Genomic DNA, 21,992 nt, shown 5'->3' on the forward strand with positions numbered 1-21,992 from the left:
AAATTTGCAAACTCCAACTTTGCCTACAGTTTATGATTAATGAAAACTAGTGCTTACTGAAAGCTGATTATGTGTTTCATTCTGTGTGAAGCCTGAGGGGCTGAAGCTTAGAACACTAAAATCCTTCAAATTCCACCCAATTTAATGAATCTCTTCAATTAACTTTGCAGATTGAATCACCGAGTCAGCACAATCAGTGCAGCAAAACCCATTAGAATAGATTTTCCCCTGTCTTGCTAAAAAAGCATCAGTTGGTGATCACAGCTGATTAAGCAATACAAGACAGCACAGCACACCCAGAAAATTACTTTGCCTTTGAAGTCACAGTTTCACAAGTTTCAGAGTACCGCTTGCCTACTTACCTAAGGTTAGTTTAGAGCTAGAGTTTAGACAAAGGCCGTGTTTCAGCTCAGGGGTAGCGAGGCAACCAAAATATTGTGTGTTCTGTAGCCATTACCGTTATAGGAGGAGTTGTGGTACAGGCAAAGAGTTACTGGGGAACAAAGACTCCAAGAGCTAAGGAAAATATAAACAAAGCAAACCAAGAAACCACAGTTCGTATTTTTTTCTCAATATTTTCCTCAACTATGTTTTTCTTTTCTTGAATTATCAGTGAGCCAAGATTAATGCCAGATAAATTATCAGATGAAACTGAAACACTACTGGTCATTCTGTCAAGGCCACAAGTGAGATAGCACCCTGTTTTAAAATATCCTGTGTAATATTCTCGTTATTATAGTGGCATCAGCCCAGCCTGGCTCCTTGCAGCTCACCTAAAAGGCTCATGGGGAGGTTGGCGTGTTCCTTTGTTCAAACAAAGTAAAAAATGCACATTGTCTAAATTCCTACTTATCTACCAGGTCCTTAAGGAAGGGCTGATGACAAGTGTGTGACTGGCAATCCCACTGGCAACCCCACAGAAGATCCATTTCTCAGTAATTTATGCAAATACATACGCTTTCTCCTTCCTCCAGTATTCCACAGAACAGAAGAAAGTACTTTTGAGATGTCTATTCTAAGGAAAAACTTACTAATCCTGAAAGATATTCCTTTGCTGATACTCTGCAAGAAATGACAGACTATAATCCCCAACAATAAAGGGATCTAAATTGGAGTTAAAATAAAACCTCTATGTTATTTAGTGATTAGGGCATTTAATTTACTTATTTTCAAACTGCAGAAAGAATCAGAATGTTCAAAACTATCTATAAAGTTAATTACATCACATGTAATTAAATTATTAAATGCACGAATTATATCACATAAATTTAATTAAATATCAGAGTACAATCACAGTTGTGCAACAACTATATTTGGAGACAACAGAAAAAAGACAAAAAAGTCTGTTTTTGTGAAGTCCTATCACCCCTCCTCTTTAAACCAAACAAACAAATTGTCTGCTTCTGATTAACTAGAATAGGCATAGAACAAATACTCTACGAAAGAAAAATGTTTGATCTCCACTTTTTCTTGCTTGATGGTGTTTAATGAAAAGTTGCTTTTTAAAAATCATTCCCCTGTATCCTACCCATCAACAGTCAGTGCATTCATATGGTCCTTCTCCACACCTCATCTGTATCCTAAGAGAACACAAACCATCTACTATGTATGCAAACTCCCTGCTTTCCACAATGTTTTTTTTTTTTTAAAAAAAAACACAGTCTTGGCTTAAGTTATACAGCCAGACGCTTCAATTCTAGTGATGTTCCGCATAAGCACTGAAGGGGAGTCTGATACTCCTCTCTTGCCTGACAAAAGAAAACCTGAGCTATTAAAACCAGTGTGTGTTCTGTTTTATTTATTACCCTATTTTACCTGAAATGCATTCTCAGATCAACTCAGGTGGTTTTGTGGACGAGGTTAATTCCATCAGTTCCGTCACAGTGAGAGACGAATTTTTAGTGTCTGTAAGCAAAAAAAAAAAAAAAAAAAAGTCACAATGAGAGACTGTTTTATCTCCTCTGTATAAACCTCCAGGAGTGCTTTACCACTGTCCAGCAATAGCAAAGCAAATATTCGTGTTTGAAAGACTCAGGTGTAATTCAGTTGAGGGTTCTACAACCCATGGACTGCTCTGACACAAGTCCTACAATTTTCTACTTCCCAAGTATTGGGAATTCTATATTGCATCAGTGCGGGACCAAGTTTTTCACTAATTCTCAAGGAATGACTCAAATTCAAACTATTACATCATTGTCCCAGAATTCCTGATGCTTCATTAAAAAAAAAAACCCACTCCTGCAGATAAAAAAGAAATTCAGATTTTGAGGAACCCATTGCCCACTTAAAGGTCAGGAAACAGCAAACAAACTACTGTGGGTTTTTGGTAAGAAAAGTTAACATTCTGAGAAAATTTAATTTGTAGTAGAAGTATTTACACTATATATTTTGAAGTCTTTAGTTAAAAAAGTAATCACACACACCAAACAGTTTTGTTTATTTGGTTTTAGTGTCCCATAAAAACCACATACAGACCATTCAAAAGTCAGTTGGTTCTCAGAGCAAGACAAGGTCAAATCTGTGTTTCATCATTTGCTTTTAGATTGGGGTTTTTTAAAGCTTTTTTCTGGGGTGAGGGGGATGTGCTGGATTTTTGGTTGGTTGAGGGTTTTTTTAACAGTTCATTCACTGTTGCACAGCACTACCTGCAACAGCTCCTAACTATTTAACCAACACATGGAAGGGAAAAAAGATAATATATATATACTGTCCATCACAGTGCCTTCAGTTTTGTTACTGCAGTTCCCATTGTGCCACTATCACTATTTGCTTTACAGCATACTGTCAGATTAATGCAATTTTATTAAAAACTAATGCAGCTGTGAGGCTGCAATTATTAAAATTTTAAATATGGAGCAGTGTTTTGCTCTGATAAGTTTTTATTCCAGAAATTAAATAAAATCAATCCTCTTACCTTCCTTAAAACGTACGCTAACATTCAAGCACAATATCATCTCATTTATTTCTATCAATTGGAAAACTGTTCTTGGTAATAATATTTTTTACAATTTGATTCTCAAATGTGCAGTGGTGTTGAAGCAGCACGAGCAGGGGGTGCAGGGGACGGGGAGGGCTTCTCTGCAGTGGTTTTTTGATGTGTGTGGGTTTGGGGTGGCTTCTCTCAAACCTAAGGAACCCATGAACTAAAGTTTGCAGAATACATTCTCCTGTAAATTTTGGGAGATACCAACAGGCTGTGTGACAGACAGGTCTTGATGTTAAGCTAGTTTCATATCTGAAGGTCACAATTTTGAACATAATCTGTTTTTATTTAAAAAAAGCTCGCTGGTACGAAAAGGAATTGAGATTTCCAAGTTGCAAAATGGAAGCACTTAGTTTTTACTGTTTGCCTGGCTTCTACTTAGACACAGATTTTTATGAAAAGTGGGGAGAAAAGACAACCAGAATAGCATGTAAGAATCAAAAATACGAGATCCAAGATACCCCAGGACCAACCTCTGATAAAAATGTCTGCCAAACAACAATAATAATAGTACATAAGGACATGTCTACAATCTTATTAGGAGGAGCTAACAGCCAAAAGTGTTTCTAGCTTGCATTTGGAAAAGAAATGAAAAAGACTAATCATACCACAAGGCTGATACAACCCTTTCTCTCTCCTATCCTGAATTAGAAAGCTCTTATTAAAACAAAATCTTTAGGGTACAAATTAAGAGAGTCATCTGAAGAGACAGAACTGATGTTCAATAATTCCTCTGAGCCTGGATGGACTCCAAAAAGCTGTGGCTATGTTTAAAACCAGTAAGTGAGATGAATCAAGCAACCTCTGCCCCACCAGTCTGAGTTCCAAATAAAGTAATGGGACTCTGCCATTCAGAAAGCTTTTAGTGAGATTGTATAAATCAGGTATAATATAACATATATATCACATAACATAAGATAACATAACATATATATAACATAACATACATATAACATATATATAACATAACATAAACATAACATAATATAACATATGTATAACATAACATATATATAACATATATAGCATAACATATATATAACATAACATATAACATATCCTACATATACATAACATAGCATAACACAACATAGCATAACACAACATAGCATAATGTGTAATATAATATATTATAAATATATTTTTGATTGGTTGAGGTTTTTTAACAGTTCATTCACTGTTGCACAGCACAACTTGCAAGAGCTCTTGACCATTCAAACCAACACACAGTGGGGAAAAAAAGATAATTTAATATATATACTGTCCATCACAGTGCCTTCAGGTTTTTTACTCCAGTTCCATTGTGCTGCTATCACTATTTATATTATTACAAATTATTAGATAATATCATTACATTATTATCAATATTATAATATAGAGTATTATTATAATTAAATATAAATATAAATATAAATATAAATATAAATATAAATATAAATATAAATATAAATATAAATATAAATATAAATATAAATATAAATATAAATATAAATATAAATATAAATATTTATTTGGACTACACAAACGGTTTTAAAACTTACGACTAGCATACCTAGGGTCAGACGTGGATTCCAAGGTTTTGCACAGAAAGGGGCAGAGCTGCATTAATTAGAAATACAGAAGAAAGCCATGTTAAAGGAGTTTCAGGTAATTACTCATCAGGCGGACCAACCTGGTCCAAGCCATACCCAACACCTTCAGACTGCAGCCACAGGAACTGAAGATGTTCAGCAGGTCAGTAAGACCTCTCAGGGTGTGCTCCAAATTATGTATACTGGGACACTCCTGAAATGGCCAAGGAAGTTTAAAGTTGTCATTTGAGATGGGCTCAACTTAATTTCCCCCAGTTCCTCATTTGAGGTTGCAATATTTTACTGCAAATTCTGCACCAAACCTCATTACAACAAGAAGCAAAGTTGATATGTTCTTCTGTTATGCCTCAAAGTGCTAAGCAGTCACATCGAAGAAAAGCCACTTTTCCAAGAGCTACTCTGTTGAAGATACACCAAGTAAGAAAAACAGTTGTTGTAGGATTTTTAAGTGCCATTTTCCAGCTTCTCTCTTTCTGTTTTTGTCAGAAACGCTGACAAGCACTTCTGAACTTGCCCCGAAAGAAGAGTTAATCAGAAATTTTCAAACAGCATTAAGGTTCCACTAAAGTAATTTCAGCTTCAGTTTAAGGAGGGTTCACTCATCATTAATCTAATATGTCAAGGAGCTGTTTGGCCGAATGGTTCCGCATACGAAAAGGCACAATGCTTGCACAGTGAGTCCAGAGCAGGCAAACATTTCCAACAGCCTCACAGTCAGGAGACCAGACTGAATTCTTTAGTGAATGGCTGTAGCAGGCTGTCCTTGTCATAATCATATTTATTAGGATGCAGTTTGGAGAGGAGGTCGGCCTCCCCACACCACAGCCCTGTGTCAGCTCAGGAGGCCCCAGAGCTGCGCCCGACAGAGGAAAAGCAGTGCAGGGAACACCCGGAGAAGGGCTGTGGATTAGTGTCTTCATCCCTCCGGCCTGATCAGAGTTTGGCTCAGGATTTACACATCCACAGCTGCACACCCACCCTCGCCTGTGTGACCCCGGGGGAGATCTCCGTGCCCTGCCCCTCCTGCCCGCTCGAACCCCGGAGCACACAGCTTGCCCTCCCCGCCACCTTCCCTCTTGGAACACCACCCCGCACACGCCCCACAGAACAGGGATCTATCTCCCACCAAATCTTCCATCAAAGCCCACATCTTCCTCTAATCAGTACAGTTGGGGGCTCACAAGTCAGGTGATGAATCTGTCTTTTCCACCAGAGCTGGTTTTCATCCCAGTGCAGGAATCCAGACTCTTAAGCTAGATTTGATGAGGATGGTGTGACTGTGGCACCTTTTCTCATCATCAGCTACTCAACATTCTTACTGATGCTAGCAAATACACCTGTCCTTGTGGACAACCACTCTGGTACTATTTTTACCCCAATCTTCAGGCACCGTGAAGGTGACTGAGCTTGCTGCAAGACTGGCAATGGCAGGGGAAGGCAGGCAGGAGGAAGGCAGCAAGGCTCCAGGAATCAGCTTTCCAACAATAAAGGAGCGAATGCCATTTTAAACAGAGTCTCAGCAACTTCAGGATGAAGATTTGCAAAGTCTCACTCACGTTTTTAACAAAGGGAAAGCAGGTCCAATGCACCAGCTTCACTTTGCTTTCTAAAACAGGCATTATTTGTGTAAACAGATGAAAAGGCAGATTAGAAATACAAGTGCATTTGTACTTAGGACCCTCAATCTGCAATTAAAAAAAAAAAACTATAGACCTTCATTCCATTTAAACTCAGGTCAGAGGAAAACACAGATGAAGAAAAACAGTTAAACATGCAAATTTTGAGAACCCAAGGTGACAGAGTATCTAGGTATTATCTTTAAAAAATGAAGATAAATATGGTCTACCTGGGGAAACTGTATCTTCATAGATTATGTCAAAGCTTAAGACATGCATAATTGATTTATCTAGCCCAAGACAAATGAGACACATGGAAAGCCAAGCCAGTAATAGTTTTAAGGAACATTCATTAAGCTTAACGAAGTGAAATACAGTTTGTAACATGCAGAGGATCTTCCATAATTTATATGTATTCCGGTTTTTTGCATTTTTATTAATGTATACATTTAAGACCCTACTGACAAATGAAAAGTTCTAGTATAAGAAAATGAATCCACAGGATAAATACAGTCTACAAGGCCAGATCAATATGAGCACAGGGACCTGCTCACAATAAAATATTGCTGATGAATGTAAATTTGGTTCTTTGCTTAAAGCATGGAACTTCAGATCTCTGAAAAAGAGTAAAACGAGTCAGATAAAATCAGATCTGTCTCTGGGCTCACAGTTTGGAAGGCATAGGGCTGGGTTTTGCTTTGTTAAAAAGGAAAGAATAAGCATTTTTGTTACAGCAGATAAGGGTCAGCTGGAAGACAGTGATTCTCCCACAATTTACACAGCCCACCACTATGTGTGTTCACATTCTTAAAAACCTCTCCACCTCCCTCGCTTTTTTTTTTTTTTTCCCTCATAAACTAATAACCTTTCCTTCTATTACAGCTGTAGAAACTTTTAAAAAGTTTGTTGACTGGGATTATGGTGATACTCACTCCTTGCCGGCCCAGTTTCACAGTTTAGTTCTGACTCACTCATCGTACACTGATAATTCAAGGAGGAGGAAAGATCTTTGGGTGGCACGAACTTTTCCCTGCCATTACCTGCACTCATTCAAGCACTCACTGTTTAGTGAAAAACATAACTCAGGCACTGGAACAGAACAAAAGACACCCAGCAACAGACCTACCCCGTGTCCCAAACTAGAAAGAAACATCCCAAGTTTGGGCATTTCCAAACTACAATCATACAGGTTGCAGGGAACTTGAAGAGAGGAACAGAGACGTTGTCACACTCAGCATTATTATGAAGTTGCAACAAAACCAGGTGGAGATGAATTCTGTTATTTCTCCAGTGGTTTTTACTCTAAGCTTATGTGGTGGTTTTGCCAGGAAGTGACTTTTCTAGAAAGTTATAGCAAGTTCAGCATTACCTGAATTAAAAACCTTAGGCTGAGGGTGTGGACAGATTTCCCTTAGCCTTGACTTTAGTGACAGACACAAGGACTCTGAAGCTCCTGCACGAAGTTTATTGTGCAACAGAGAGCTGAATAAGTGATTTCTGAATATTGCATTAAGAGAAATGTGATCTGCTCACAATTAACAGATATAATTTTTCATGGCAGTGCACAGCTCCTGTATTTTGAAATATACAGCACATTTGGGCCGGTGGTTTTCTTCTCGTATTTTTCATTTAGATGCATTTTTATTTCAATGAATTCTGATGGTTTCTGTACATTTTTAGAAGGGAAGTAAGATACAGAGTGATTTTTGGAAGAATGTAAGGTAAGATAAGAATAAGTTTTGTAAAGATGTGACACAGCACTGTCACAAACTCAGACTGACTGCTGATCCCAGTGAGGTCAAGAAAATAACCCTGTGACTGAGCCTCATAATCTGAGTTATCTGGGTTCAAGGTAGTTAACTTAATGACTTTAATGAAAGCAAGCGGAGATGCACTGCCCCATGAATTTTTTCTAAAAAATGCTGGAGAAGAGTACCAGCATGTTTCAAGCCTCCCAGCTTGCTGCATTCAGTGGTGCAGAGGGGAGATTTCTTCAGTTCAATCTGCATGGGAAAGGGTGGGGAAGGAAAAAAGCTGCAATTCAGGTACAATATAATGCTTGGGAAGAGATTATAGACTCAGTCAGGACCAACAGGAGCCTTAAAAAGTAACATTTTTGCTGAGTACTACAATTGCGTGTTCTAACACCATTTTTCTAATTCCCAGGCAGGATCGAATCCTAAACAGGATGAGTTTTCTTCTACAGTTCTGCTCTATTGAAAGCTATCAAATAAATTTTATTCCTGAGAAATTTAATCTAATTATTGTGGCTACTGGCCACACGTTATTAATAACATTAATTAGCTTAAGCACTACTATATCAGTCAGATCTTGTCCCAGCCTCCCCATGAAACAGTAAATGATCATTCAGAACAGAGATTTTAGACTTCCCTTCAGGCAGAACTAGCCATAGCAGTTGGAAAACTCTTCAAGGATCTCTTTTCTTCCTTTACCAGCATAATGTTAAAATGACCAACAAAAAAGTGGCTCACATACTGTGTTCAGAGGGCTTGCTAAATACCAATTTAGGAGCAAGACAAATGTCTTCTGTCCTGCAAGACAACCTTACTTTACTTAGACATAATTATTTAGCCTGTTTTCCTCAAAATGTTCTTTACCCAAACAAATATTTTCATATAAAATACCTAATTTAGTAGCTGCATAAGAAGAGAGCTTAAAAAAAAAAAAAAGTGAAGTACTTATTGGATTTGAAATAATTCTTCATTTTGCTCAGCATGACAATTTACTTCATGTTTTCTAAATTAGAAGCTCAGTGTTCACTCAGTTCCACTCAGTTTCATGGAATACAACCTTTTTTTCTGTACAAGTGGTTTTGTTCCTCAAGATGATCTAACAAAGCCAAAGAGCGTGCTGCACGAACACACACAGAGGCAAAGTATGTAAACAGCTCTCCCAAATCCTGAAGTGATAAATTTCCACTTCATTAAAATACTGTAAATAACAGAGAAAGCAAGTGGTATTCACAGATGAGCAGTTTAATACCTGAGCACCCTCTAAATTTCTATAAACAACTCAGAGCAAATGTGATGCTGCAGACACTGATGCACCAATCCTACCTGTCTCACCTTCAGGACATTTTCTGGTCCACTCACAACCAACAGATTCAGTCAATCAAGCCAAGAAATTATTTATCTTGAGCCTCCGACTGATGGGAAATATGTATTTGTGATCATATTACAAAATATGATTCTACTTCCCCTGGATCTAACAGATCAACAGGTCTGGTCAGCTCATCTGTGCAAGTTTTTTATCACATGAGCAGTGTTATCACTCCCCTCAAGTCATGCAAACCCTCACTCATCCAACTTTCCAAGAGTTCTTGCTCTCAGACCTCAACCTGGAAAACATTCGGAACACCCCATCATCTTATCTTGAACTGAACCAGCAAGTTAAATTCATGGATTTAATGACAGAATGGTCAAGTGTCCCTGCTTTTCCTAGCTCCATTTTTCTACTGTGATAAATGCAGAAAATTTGAAAAGTTTGGTTGGTTTTAAATACAGGGGTGTTTGGCACATTGTTGGGTTTTGGTTTTTTTAATAAGATTTTTTTCAGATTTTTAATTTTTTTTAAAAAAAATCTTTTTAAAGCCCAGGGAATACCAAAGAGATATTTTCCATTTAAGTATTGAAATATTTTAAAAGAAAGAAAACACTATAGGAAATCAATTTGACAGAATCCATATCTGTTTCAGCAGAAACACACTATTGGGCACTATAGAAAACTATTTTAAAAGCTGATAGATCCTTAGCACAGCTCCAAACCATTCCACCAGCACAAAAGGAAATGTACAACAGTATCAAGTCACCTGTCAAATTATAACCTCAAATCCTCTGGCAACATTCCCACAAGATGGTGGGTACACAGGAAATCAAGACTTGAGGTACTTTAATGCTTGTTAAATCAGATATTTCTTTGCTTAACAAATCTGAATGCAAATCACGCTTTGGTTTCCTGATTCTTTTTGTTCACAGCATGGTTTTTTGGAAGCTGTTCACACAAATATACTTGTTTGTTTTCGTAAGGCAAACTGTTTTAATATTAATGGTATTTTACAACCAAAATGTCCTTTAGGGTGTTTGAAACAGAATAATCAAAGCCAGGTACCTAAAACGTACACCATTTAGTGACCACAGAATCATACTTTGGTCAAACTTTTAAATATTTCCTCTTAAGAAAACCAAAAAACCCAAAACCCCAAAAGTTTCAGACTTGCATTTTTACCAGTGGGATGTGAGGCACTGTCACCTCCTCTTTACTGCACCTACCTATGTCCAAATTGAACTAGGCTTTAATTTGAGTTTGTGAAGCTAGTGTCTTGTCTATGACAAGCTGGCTCCTAAGAAAATTCATCCCAGAATTATTTTGGTTGCATTTAAAACCAGTTTTATTAAACATTGTTTAAAACCCTGTTGCTCAGTTATAATCTTAATATGGAGAACCTCTGACTTCATTCATTATAAATTACTCTAATTAGTTTCATATAGACACACTGTTCTAAACTGCAACTAAAGACATTTATAACTGGGTGTGGGGGAGAAAACACCACAAAATAGGGGAAAAAGTATTAAAAGCATATTCCTTAATTTAGTAAAACCTAAGGGAGGCAAGTCACTGATTCAAAAGAATAACTCCACATTCAAAGTTTACGTTATACTTCATGAGGAATGATTCATTATATTAGATAAACTTCCTTCATGTAAATGAAAATAAGAGTCTGCATTAATTGAAGGCATTATTTAAAGGAAAAAAACAAACCACTCAACATCAAAAAACAATCCCAATCCCGAATTCTGTATTTCTAGGGATTTTTAACACCTAAAAATCTCTTCTGGGCTGGTATTGCATAGTGCTGGTCATGCCAGTTTTCCCTTACCAGACTGAGGTAACAGGTAGGGAAAGGCACTCTCTCTTTTCATTAGGGAAGCAGTCTAGCAGCACGAATTAGCACAGGCTCTATTGTACATCAAGCTGCAAAATTATTCTGAGATCCAAGAGCCCCTGGCTGATGGCCCAGCAAGTACAGATTTTTCAAACTAGATGGAAGTGACAGTCTCATTTGCTATCAATTTTTATGCTAATAAAGACACGCAAGACCTGTCTTCAGCAGCGTCTTCTGAGTTTTTAATCAGTTTTTGGCCATCCCTGTGCATAACCTAGAGGGAGCATTTCACACAACAGTGACCTCTGGATCCAGTGGGTCTCTGGAAAAGGCTCAGGAACAGCAAGGGATTGGGCAGCACATTGACAGCTGAGATTGACAGCACCATTGATCTTTCTGTGGCTTTGGGGAAGTGAACCACCCCTGCCACCACCTCCTGCACTTGAGGGAACACTTCCCAAGAATTCCCTCAGATCCTCGCCCTCCAAACAGTCAGGAAATTGAATACAAGAAGGAGATGGAAGACACAGGAAGATTGTCAGAAGCTGTTTACAGCCCTACACTGCACAAAACGCCCACACTGCTTCCATCCCTCCCCATGCCGATCAGTGATCCACTGTCACTTTATTTCAGAACTCCTGTGTTTGACCTGGAGCCTCTCAGCCTCATCAGCCCTGCTCCCAGGGGCACTTGGGTTTCAGTTTTTAAACTATTAGGACACAAGCCACATGCCAGAAATTGTCAAAATGGGGAAATGTCATTACAACTCAGAGAACTGATGATACATCCGTTAGTCATGGGATCACCTGCATGTTTACTCTCCTTCTACACACTTTGTAGAAAAGTACAAAGGGAGTACAGACAATGTGATTTCGTAGAGGGAATGGTCAATAGTATTCATAGAAAATTGTTGTAGCAAAACACTGGATTTAATTTGCCCCTAAAGATTCTCTTTTCCTTGTATTATATTTAACATTCACAAACGCATTAAATTAAATTTCAAAGAATGGGTATTTCCATGTTCCAAAGTCAGATCTTACTAAACACGTTGTCAAGTTCCAAAATATTAGGTTTTCTATTATTCTTCCCCAATTTTTCTTTTGTTTAGTATATAACCCACAACTTGTGTCTAAAAGGCTGCAGGCTGCTATTAAAAGGGGAGTTTAGCAGCCTGTAACAACAGGAGCTTCCCATCAGCAGATGACAATAAAGACTACAGAAGAAGGATTTTATTGCTGCCTGATCACTGCACTGACAACACAGAAGCAGGGCAATTGCCACTTGCTGTTTTGCTTTTTTCTAAGGAAGTTTTTTATATGAAGAGTAACTATACAGTTCACCCTTTCTGACTTTTTTCTTTAGGCAAGGAGAAAACACAGCCAAGTGAAAATCATAAAATAAATTCTCCCTCAGCAGAGAAGCTTTTTTTTTTTCCTTTTCTTTTTTTTCCACCAAAACCTTAGATCCCTTGGAGTGCTGGGCTAGTCATCAGCTCACAGAGGAATGTTCCTTCACTGGTTATTTCTCAAAATATTCAACTCTGCCTCATCTTCCCCTCAAAAATTAAAGTCCTCAGCAAATTTAATACTTTCCAGCAGGAAGTAACTTCTGGGACTGCTGTAGAGAATTCCAGAGCTGTCTTCCACAATGAAGTGACCAGAGAACATGGAGACAAATGAAAACATATAGAATATATCATAACACAAGGAAATAAGAACAACTGTATTATCACATAGAACGTGTTAACTGCTGACCTGCAGATTTGGGGTTATAATAAATGAGCAATGGACTGCTTCCTTCATAGGAACCTCAGCATTTCAAGGTATGATTAAGGAATGGAACTATTGCCAGGAGCTAAGCTGAGAAAATAGAACCTCAGTCCTCAAGAAGAATTGAAAGGTCTCCTGCAAGTATTCTGCAGCATGCTGTACATAAAATGGACGGATGCATTTGAATACATACATTTATTGCCTAGATTCTTCACTGGAAGCACCCCAAAAATGTAACCATCCATTAAAAGAGCCAAAACAAATACTGCACCTTGTAGTCTCCCTTAATGCCTTCTTTAACAAAAAGAATTTCCTAAAACGCACTCGGTGCACTTTAACTAAGAAATTCTCTTCTCCTCTAAACAAAACTGAAAGAACATTAAGTTGTGCCAGAGAGACAATATCAAAGAAACTCACAGACACAAAACGTGCCATATGTCTCACTGTAAAATGAGAGTGTCTGTGAACGAGCTCATCAGTTTTGTGAGACACGTGCCAAAACCCTGAAAGGAATTGCTGCAGTTCCCTGTTGGAAGCTGAGAGTTATTGACCAAACCAGACTTGGAGATCTTCCATCTCGTTAAAGGTGCTAATGAGTCATGTATGCAATTTCTGAAGAAAGAAATGGTCTTCAGCAGTGAGTTTGATTTTTCCTGTCAGGAAGTCAAACTGCACTTGAAGTTTTGCAGTGCTGTTATCTTAGTGAACGTGATGAGACACTTCAGAGAAAAATTATAATTTGATATATTCCCTAAACATCTTGCCTTCAGTAAAGACAGATACATATGAGGTTTCTGCCTTCTGTACACCCAACTTTTTAGACCAAGTACTTTCATTAATGTGCTCACCACCACTGAGCCACAACACTGGAAGCACCTCTAAAAAAGCACTTGCAAGGTTTAACACTGTCAAAGTTTAATACTAAAAGCCTTTCCAAGCAGGTAGGCAAGGGATCACTTGTGTTCAGTGATTCTGTATTTATGCATTTGGTATGCAAAGCCATGGAAAAGCTGTGCTGCAGTTGTTTGTTTGTCATATTTCCTGTCATGCTGGAAAAATAAACAGCTTGGAAAAGTATTTTCTGTTTGTTTGCAGAAGTTTCCATTAGAACCAGGGAAAGCAGAGAGGGAGATGGCTGTATCTTATGCAGGGAAACTCAGTATTGTTAAGCAGACACAGGAGGATTAGAACTTTTTGCCTCTGTATGGATCATGACTCTACATTTTAAAAAGATTTTCCTCAATATCATTCATTTTCTGGAGTTTCTAGTTAAGTCACAACAATCAATAATGCTTTCAAAAAGACATACTCAAAGTGGAGAAGATGAAGATGGGAAATTGAGTAAATTACTGGGTGAGGGAAGGGGAAGAGTGAGAAGCAAAAAAATCACCTCTGGGCTGGGATTCAGAATACGGGAATAATCTCAGAAATGCCTCTGGTTTCCAATTCTACAGCTGGAAATTCTCTCTTAGTATCCTGTCTTAAATCACAATCTTGACCTCACACAGGAAAACCTAACATGACCAGCAGTCATCATCAGGAACAATGGATCAGTTAGATTAGCTTAGTCAAGATGAAGTAGTCCCAAAACATAACTTTCTATTCTAAAGCAGAACTACTTTTCAAGAAATAGTTCCACATAGCATACTTTGTGAATTGCAGAAACATGAAAAAAATCAAGAAAGAAATCAGGTTTGCTGTGAAAATTCCTCTTGCAAATCTGGTAGGTGGTTGGTCTAGGCAAACTCTATTTAAAGAAAACAAAATGCATGGAAGATATGCTTTGATCTCAGATACCCTAGCTGGGCATAAATAAAATATGTAAATCATTGCCATGAAGAGAGTACACAGCAAGTGAAGCCTGTTCAAAGATCATACATGTGTAGTCAAAGGAAAATATATTCCTCAAAGAAAGATTTTTTAAATTGACTCCGACAGTAAGCCAAGGTTTAAATCAGGAAGCATTAATTCATGTATTGGACATGCTGGATTTTTCATTTTTCCTGGGCTTTTTGTTTCTCTTTTTCAAACCATACTTCATTGTATAGCCGTGCCCCGGACAGACTAACAGGCTTTTTCATGGTAAAGACACAGAAAATTGCAGAATTATGTTTGATGCAACTGCTACACTGCTAAATTCCGAAAACCTCTTTACCCCACTTAGCCAACCCACCGAATTTATTAGTTCAACCTCTGTCCCACAAAACTTCCTTCAAACTTGAAATGACACGATCCCACTATAAATTCACCAATACAGGGGGGACAGCTACAGCATAAGACTAAGAACAAAACATTGTAATTGAAAACATGAAACCCTGGTGTGCTATGAAAAAACCACAGCAAGAGGCAATGATGCTTGACCTGACCTTCCCACAGTGGCATGCTGCTGTTATGAAACACCAACATTCAAACTCCTGGCAGAATTTTTAAGTAAACCAGGTGCATGTTAAGTTTTGCAAAGGAAATGCTGGAGGCACAGCCAGAACACCACATCAAACCTAAACTGAGCGATGCCACACGAACACATCTCGGGTTTGCCATAAGGAATTCTTGACTACAACCAGCTGCTGACTGTTCCCATGATGGTGCAGCTCCTGAGGAAACACCACAAATTGCTCAGTCCCTGACTGTGAGCAGCACCTGGTTGTAGGGCAGGGGGGAGCAAGTGCACCTCAGGCTGGGCAGCAACAACAGAGTGGTTCTCTCAGTGCACGCACACGCACAGAGCAAAACAGCTGCAGAGCAATTGCAATTAGCAAAAAAATTTTTAATTTCCAAATTATAAAAAAACCCCCCACAAAACAAAAAACAACCAACAACAACAAAAAACCCAATAAAACAAACAAACAAAAAACCCAATAAAACAAACAAACAAAAAACCCAATAAAACAAACAAAAAACCCCAACCCCCCCAAAAACAAACAAAATCCCCCCAAAAACCAACCAACCAAAAACTAAAAAACAAACAAACAAAAACCAAACAAAAATTCCCCCAAAACCCCCAAACAAGCAAAAAAAAAAGCAGCCCAACCAAAAAACAAACCAACCATACCCCCTCTCCCCCCCAAAAAAAAACCCCAACAATCCAACAACTAAAATATTTCATTGGGAAAAAAATTAAAAAGAGAAAAAAGTCACTAAATTAGTAGGACTTATTGATACCCTTCCTGATAATGTGAATGGCATATGTGGGGGGTTTTTTTTCAGCCGTAGCTCTGCTAAGCAAATGGAGAGAAGTTAGTTTTAAATTCACACACTTAAATGAAAAATCCAGTGCCAGTTTGGACTTCTTCATAGGAAAGAAGCACAGCAAGATTTCTATGAAGTCCAAGACACCCTTCTGTTTGTTTTTGAAAGGGAATTTCCAGCCAGATGAATGAGCTAGAGATCCACACGATGAGGCTGTTTCAAAGCAATCACACAATCTAATTAAGTGCCCTGCTGGCAGAGGCTCCAGCATCTCCACGCCTCAAGCCAGTGACACAGGAAAGCCACAGCATTCACAGAGCCATGGAGATTGGGAAAGTCCTCCGAGATCATCCAGTCCAGTCAGCCCCCCAGCATTGCTGTGTTCACTGCTAAACCCCACAGCCACATGATTTGGAACACTTCCAGGGATTGCTGATACCTTTTTCCAAACATTGCTGTGCCCAACTTTACACCAGCAGCACGCTAAGTGCCACTGCTGAATTAAATTCCGTGGTATGGGTTTAATTCCAGCTGCTAATTCCAGCTGACATGAGCTCTGCCACACCCAATCACTTGTGAGAGACCAAGCTTCCACACCTGTTTGACACGTTTCTCCTGATGCAGCACAAAGCGCTCAGATCTGCTGCTATTTCTGATATTCTCTGATTTCTTTCCAAGATGAGTAGGACTTGCATATCCTGAAGCTTAAGGATGCATCAGCCACAGGCATTTAATTAAAGCCAGAAAGAAAGAAAGAGAGGAAGAGAAGATGGGAGAGGAAAAGAAGGGAAAAAGGAGAAAAGAAAGAGGGTGAGGGAGGGGGAAAGAGGGAGAAAGAGGGGAAAGAGAAAAGAAAGAAAAACTGGAGAATGTTGTGGATGTCCCAGCACTCTCCAGCTCCTCTGCTGCTCTCCTCCTCTGCTTGGGAAAGGCAGGAGAAACTGCAGAGGCTTCAGCAAGTGGAATGCACCAGATCAAAGCTGGGAAAAAGCTGAAGTCCCTCTTTTGCAGTGCCTGCTCCTCCCACTGCTCCAGCTTCCCCTGGTGCCCAGGAGCACACCCTGCTCTTCAGGACACCTGCTGAGCTCCCTCCTGTCTGCCTTTGAAAGCTTTCCATCTAGCCTGCTTCAGATAAATGCCCAGGGAAAGACACAGAAAGACAAATGGAAAAGAAAAATCGCGAGCTTCTTTTTAGTAGGAAAGGAGCTCCCTGAGCCACACTGACACCCTTCACAGAAATACAGCTCTTCTGGGGAAACTCCTCTGTTAAGAGCCTTCATCCAGGGAAACAAAATACTTCCAATAAGCTTTGAAGTGGCATTTGTTAATTCTAATCAGGCGGAAGCAATCACTCCGTGGAACTGCCCTGTGCTAGGCTTTGGGGCTCTGAGGGATTTCTGAACACCACACATTATCTGCAATGAAACTTAGAAAACGCCCTCAGAGTAGAAGTCAGAATTCTCAGAAAACAAGGAAAGCACCTCAAGAAGGTTATCTGGAATTAGTGGATTCTCTATGCTAAATAAGAGACCTGTAAAGGATTTAAATTCAGAAACTAATAACTTGCAAAGTATTGGCTGCTTTGAACGATTCCATTTAATCAGGCAAAGCACCTTATCTGTGAGGAATATCTTTGGATGAGTACAGGAGCTACTGAAGTCTGCTGATTTCATGTAAAGCAGAACACACCATACATGTTTGCTTTTAGCATTTTTCAAGAGGAAGAAAAGTATGCAGCAGAACCAGACAAATACGTGCAGCACCTAAAAATGAACAGAGATGAAAATTCTGCTCTCAAGAAATGGTGTAACTAGGAAAAATTTTAATGCAACGATGCATCCATTTAGAGCACAAGTTTGAAGAGGTAATTGATGTTTTTGTTTCAACAGACAAAGAAGAAGCAACCAAGATCCTTCACAATAGTGAAAGATTTAGGCAAATATTTACCTAATCTACTTTTCTAAAGTTGCCATAGTTTTAAATGTTATAAATTGAGATTAAGCCATATTTTAAAGAGAATAATTTCTACTTTGTTCACATAGGAAACATGCTCAGAAATGTTGCAGACTAAAATGAGAAAGCCTCTCTCTAACTCACCTGAGTCAATCTAGGCAGCTGCAGTAAGAACAATAGGGAAGTGCTTCTTTCCTTTTTTTCCACCAGGACACACAAAGTTGGAGCCTAGAAGTTTTCTGTATTTTCATGGTAGGACAAAAATTGAGCTCAATATTTGAACAGCAGAGATGGCTCTGCCATTTGTAGAAGGAGATAAAAAGTACCATGTTGCTCTATAAAAGGCCAGTGCTGTGGGACCACAAATTGCCCTGAGAATAGGAGTGGGTTTATGCAGACATTGTTCTTTTGGTGAATGCCCTTTATCTCCTCTCAGAGTGATGAAGAGATTTTTTTTATCTGGCAGGAGCCGCTTTTGAATAAAAAGGGCTTTCCTATATGTACTGAAATATAGGCCAACACAGTTAACATTTTAAATCTGGAGATGCTGGGCAAGACAAATAAATGAGAAACAAGGATCCATAAACAACTTGGCCTGTCCGGTATTCTTCTCGTTTCCACTGAATTAAACCAAACTCTGCCTAGTCCCTTCTCACTCCTGGCAGACTCATTCCATCACCCCCTTGCAGAGTCCTAATTTGCTCTTGCAAATCATTCAAATCCCTCGTGGACTCCAGAATGGTCTTTCCCTGGCTGTGCTCAGTGGATCCCCAAGGAAAGAAAAAATACCCTCCACTGCTCTTTCCCATGAGCTTTCTCTGCTCCAGCCACCTCTTAGCAGAACTTAGGCTACAATCAGAGCATGTGGGTCCTTCAGAACTAGCATCAACTGAAACTTAGATAAAAAACCTGACACAGAAACTCAGTGAGGGCTGATGGTCATAGAGACACAGACCTAAAAGAGACACAGTTATAGTTTTCTAGAGAAGGATATGATTTGTAAACTGAATATATACCTGGGAGAGATTTGGAGCTGGCAGGCACACCCTTTAGACCATTTCATTAAAATAGATGAAATTAGATCCAGAGCTGATTTAAAGACAACATAACTACCCAGTTTCACATGAAATATAGATGTATAGATTATGATTTCCAGGAATACTTCCAAGGAAATTAATTTTACCTCTTAAAACAGAGCACCCAAGCCTCACATTTCCAGCCTGTTTAAACAATTTGAAGTGACTCAGGAAAGGAGAGGCTTGTGGCATAAACAGAAAAAAATACAAGCTAAGTGGAAGTGCTGGTGCTGGCACAAGAAAAATTAACCCCCAAAGCAGAGAGATTTGTTTCTGTATGTTTGGAACGAACAAACAAAGTCAGTTCTGCACATCACAATTCTCAATCCCACTTCCCTGAAATTCTTTTTGAGGGGATACTTGGCCAAGCATACAATTGCATAGATTTGTTTCCAGTAGGCATACTGTAACTGGAATGAACATCTCTGGCAATAGACTAGAATTTAATGGAAATGGATTTAAGGAATGTTTAATTTCTTATGAGTAACATCACTGTCTCATCAATCTAAGTTCCCAGATGACAGCCATATAGAAATTAATATGGAACTTAAACTGCAGAATTATTTCAGGACAAGCTCGTTTTTTTCATCAGAAAACAAGAAATAAGAATACCTGGATTATTAAGGAACTGATGTCGGAGTTGTTGTTTACTTGCAGGTTCATAAGGCAGAACTAGCACTACCTTGCTTCTTAAAAGTGCTGCTGAGCACATCACAAAGGGGAAAGCACAGCTTTGTGGGGTTTTGTGCCAGGTTGAGCCCCGCATGGCTGTGGGGTCTGGAGCCAGGAAAAAGGCTAGATTTCACAGAAATATGTTGTTTTACCTCCTGGCCACTTGCTAAGTTGAATTCATGTGACATAGAGGCAGGTGGGTTTATCTGAGAATGCAAAGCAGCACAAGCCATCTTTCATGCACTCTCATCCACACATGGGGCTGAGGATTTTCATTTACTGTGCACGCCCTCAAAATAACTTTGCTGAAAGTAACTCAGAATCAATCAATAAATAAATGAGCAAGTCACTTCTGGCCAAAGATGACTTCCTGTAGGTGGAAACTGAGTAATTGTTGGCGCTTTCTGTCAAAAACTTTACAAAGGCTCATCAAAGAGATGGCGCTAAACAGAAGGATGAGAGAAGAAAGACTGGATTCCAGCATGTCGTGACGGAACTCAGCAGGAGCCCCTACAGGAAGAGCTACAAAGCATATATCATTTGAGGCAGTGAACTTTAATAGGAATTTCATTTTACACATGAATGTACCCTGTGTGATAATCTCCAGTCTGTTTATTCATCAGCTGGAGCTCCGGATGTGAATGTGAAGGTGACAGGAGCTTTATGTTCCCCAGTTTTTAGAAAAGGTATTAACCTTTTGGTGGCTCTTCATTCAAACCCAACTTTCCCAGGGAAAAGTAAACCAATCTGTTTTATTTCCTCTGTGATATTAAGCATGAAAGGAAATTCTAGCTCGTAGCTGGAGAAATAGGGAACAGGAAAGATTTTATGCTGTTTACATCAGTTCAGGGGTTGTCTAAGTGACACACAAACAGTGGGATCATCAATGTAGCAAAACAAACCCATATACAGTGATTGAAAATTTAGCCCAAAGGCCTCTCTATTGGTCCTGATCCAGACAAACATCTTCCAAAAGCATCTTTTTTCAAAGTATCTGGGATAGCCTAATTCCAATCGAAAGTAAATGTACTGTGAATTTTTTTAATGTGATTTACTGGGGGGTTGGACAGGCTCAGAGAACTGGTAATGGATGTTATGGAGAAAAACTGTGTGAATTTCTTTTAAATGAAGGGCAAACCAAGGATTTGTCATTTCTTCTAATTTCAGTTTCCTGGGACATGAACCACAGGTAGTTTAAAAACAGAAAATCATTGTGCATAATCCACATGAGACAATTTTTTTACAGTACTTAATTTTAAACCAAAAATCTCAATAGAAAACAGGTAAAAAGTCCTTGAAAATTATTTCTAAAACTTCTAAGGGCTACATCCAAATACGAGTTTTCTACTACCCAGAGAAACATACTGGCAGGCATAGCAAGATATTTTTTCCTGCATTCCACATGCATTTAACAGGGATAATAAATTTATTTCCAGAGAAATATTATTTTGCCAGAGAAAGAATTATATAGATTATCCACCCAAGGCTTTTCCTGCAGCTTGTATTTTCACTGGACTAGTAACATAAAAATTAAGACTCATATCCTTGTATCGCTTGGACTCAACGACCTTAAGGATCTTTTCCAATCTATATGATTCTGTAATTCTGTCTCCTTGGTGGTTAGGTCTCAGCATTGTCTTCCAGAGTGTGGATATTTAAAAACCTTTGCAGATGTGCCTTGTTTGTGCCCATGCACTGACTGCACAGCAGGACAGAATTTGCTGGGATGCTGCAGCACTTCCTGGCCTTACAAGTGAGACTCCCACTGCAGCTGAGCTGACTTCAGTGCAGTTCAGATAAAATTTCAGCTGGTCAGGGATGTCTGAACAGAATCAAAGCAGCCTTTCCATCCTTCCCTGTGGGATTAATGGAAGTACAGGCCCCCTCATCCAGCTCTTGCACAACACCCGTAAAGGGAAATCAAATAACAACACCATTTCCCTGTAGTGCAGAAAGACCTTGTCTTCCTCCTTTACTCTTTTTGATACTAATTAACATTTCTCCTCTTAAAAGCTGCTCTGTAGATCTTGGGAGTAGCAAAGGATGTCACGTTATGCATCAGTTGCTATGGTAACTAATCCTTTCTAAAGGGAAGAAACAGAACAAATTTGTAGGACTCCATATCTTGCTATGAACAAGGGCTGTCACTAAATAGTCTTTATTTTGCAACCCATTGCTTTCTTTTGTTTTACTCTTGTTTCTAAATTATCACAACTGACTTAGCTAGACTTAGACTGTG

The 21,992-nt window shown here is 38.9% G+C and overlaps 1 long non-coding RNA gene across 2 annotated transcripts in view; it reads right to left on the reverse strand.

Annotated features, from left to right (window-relative positions):
* Window positions 1-1,351: 1,351 nt before the first annotated feature.
* LOC136292946 (uncharacterized) overlaps window positions 1,352-21,992 on the reverse strand; it is a 61,733-nt gene continuing 41,092 nt past the window's right edge. Inside the window, exons 4-5 of one of the 2 annotated variants that reach the window (XR_010722008.1) lie at window positions 4,536-4,582; window positions 1,352-1,905 (exon numbers count right to left, since the gene is read on the reverse strand). This is a non-coding gene — a long non-coding RNA (uncharacterized lncRNA). The remainder of the gene's footprint in view (window positions 1,906-4,535; window positions 4,583-21,992) is intronic. The other variant, XR_010722007.1, reaches the window with a different exon arrangement.

This window comes from Chamaea fasciata, unplaced genomic scaffold (genome assembly GCF_029207755.1).
Source record: "Chamaea fasciata isolate MVZ Bird 193981 ecotype frontalis unplaced genomic scaffold, bChaFas1.0.hap1 SCAF_8, whole genome shotgun sequence".
NCBI classification, from domain to species: Eukaryota; Metazoa; Chordata; class Aves; order Passeriformes; family Sylviidae; genus Chamaea; species Chamaea fasciata.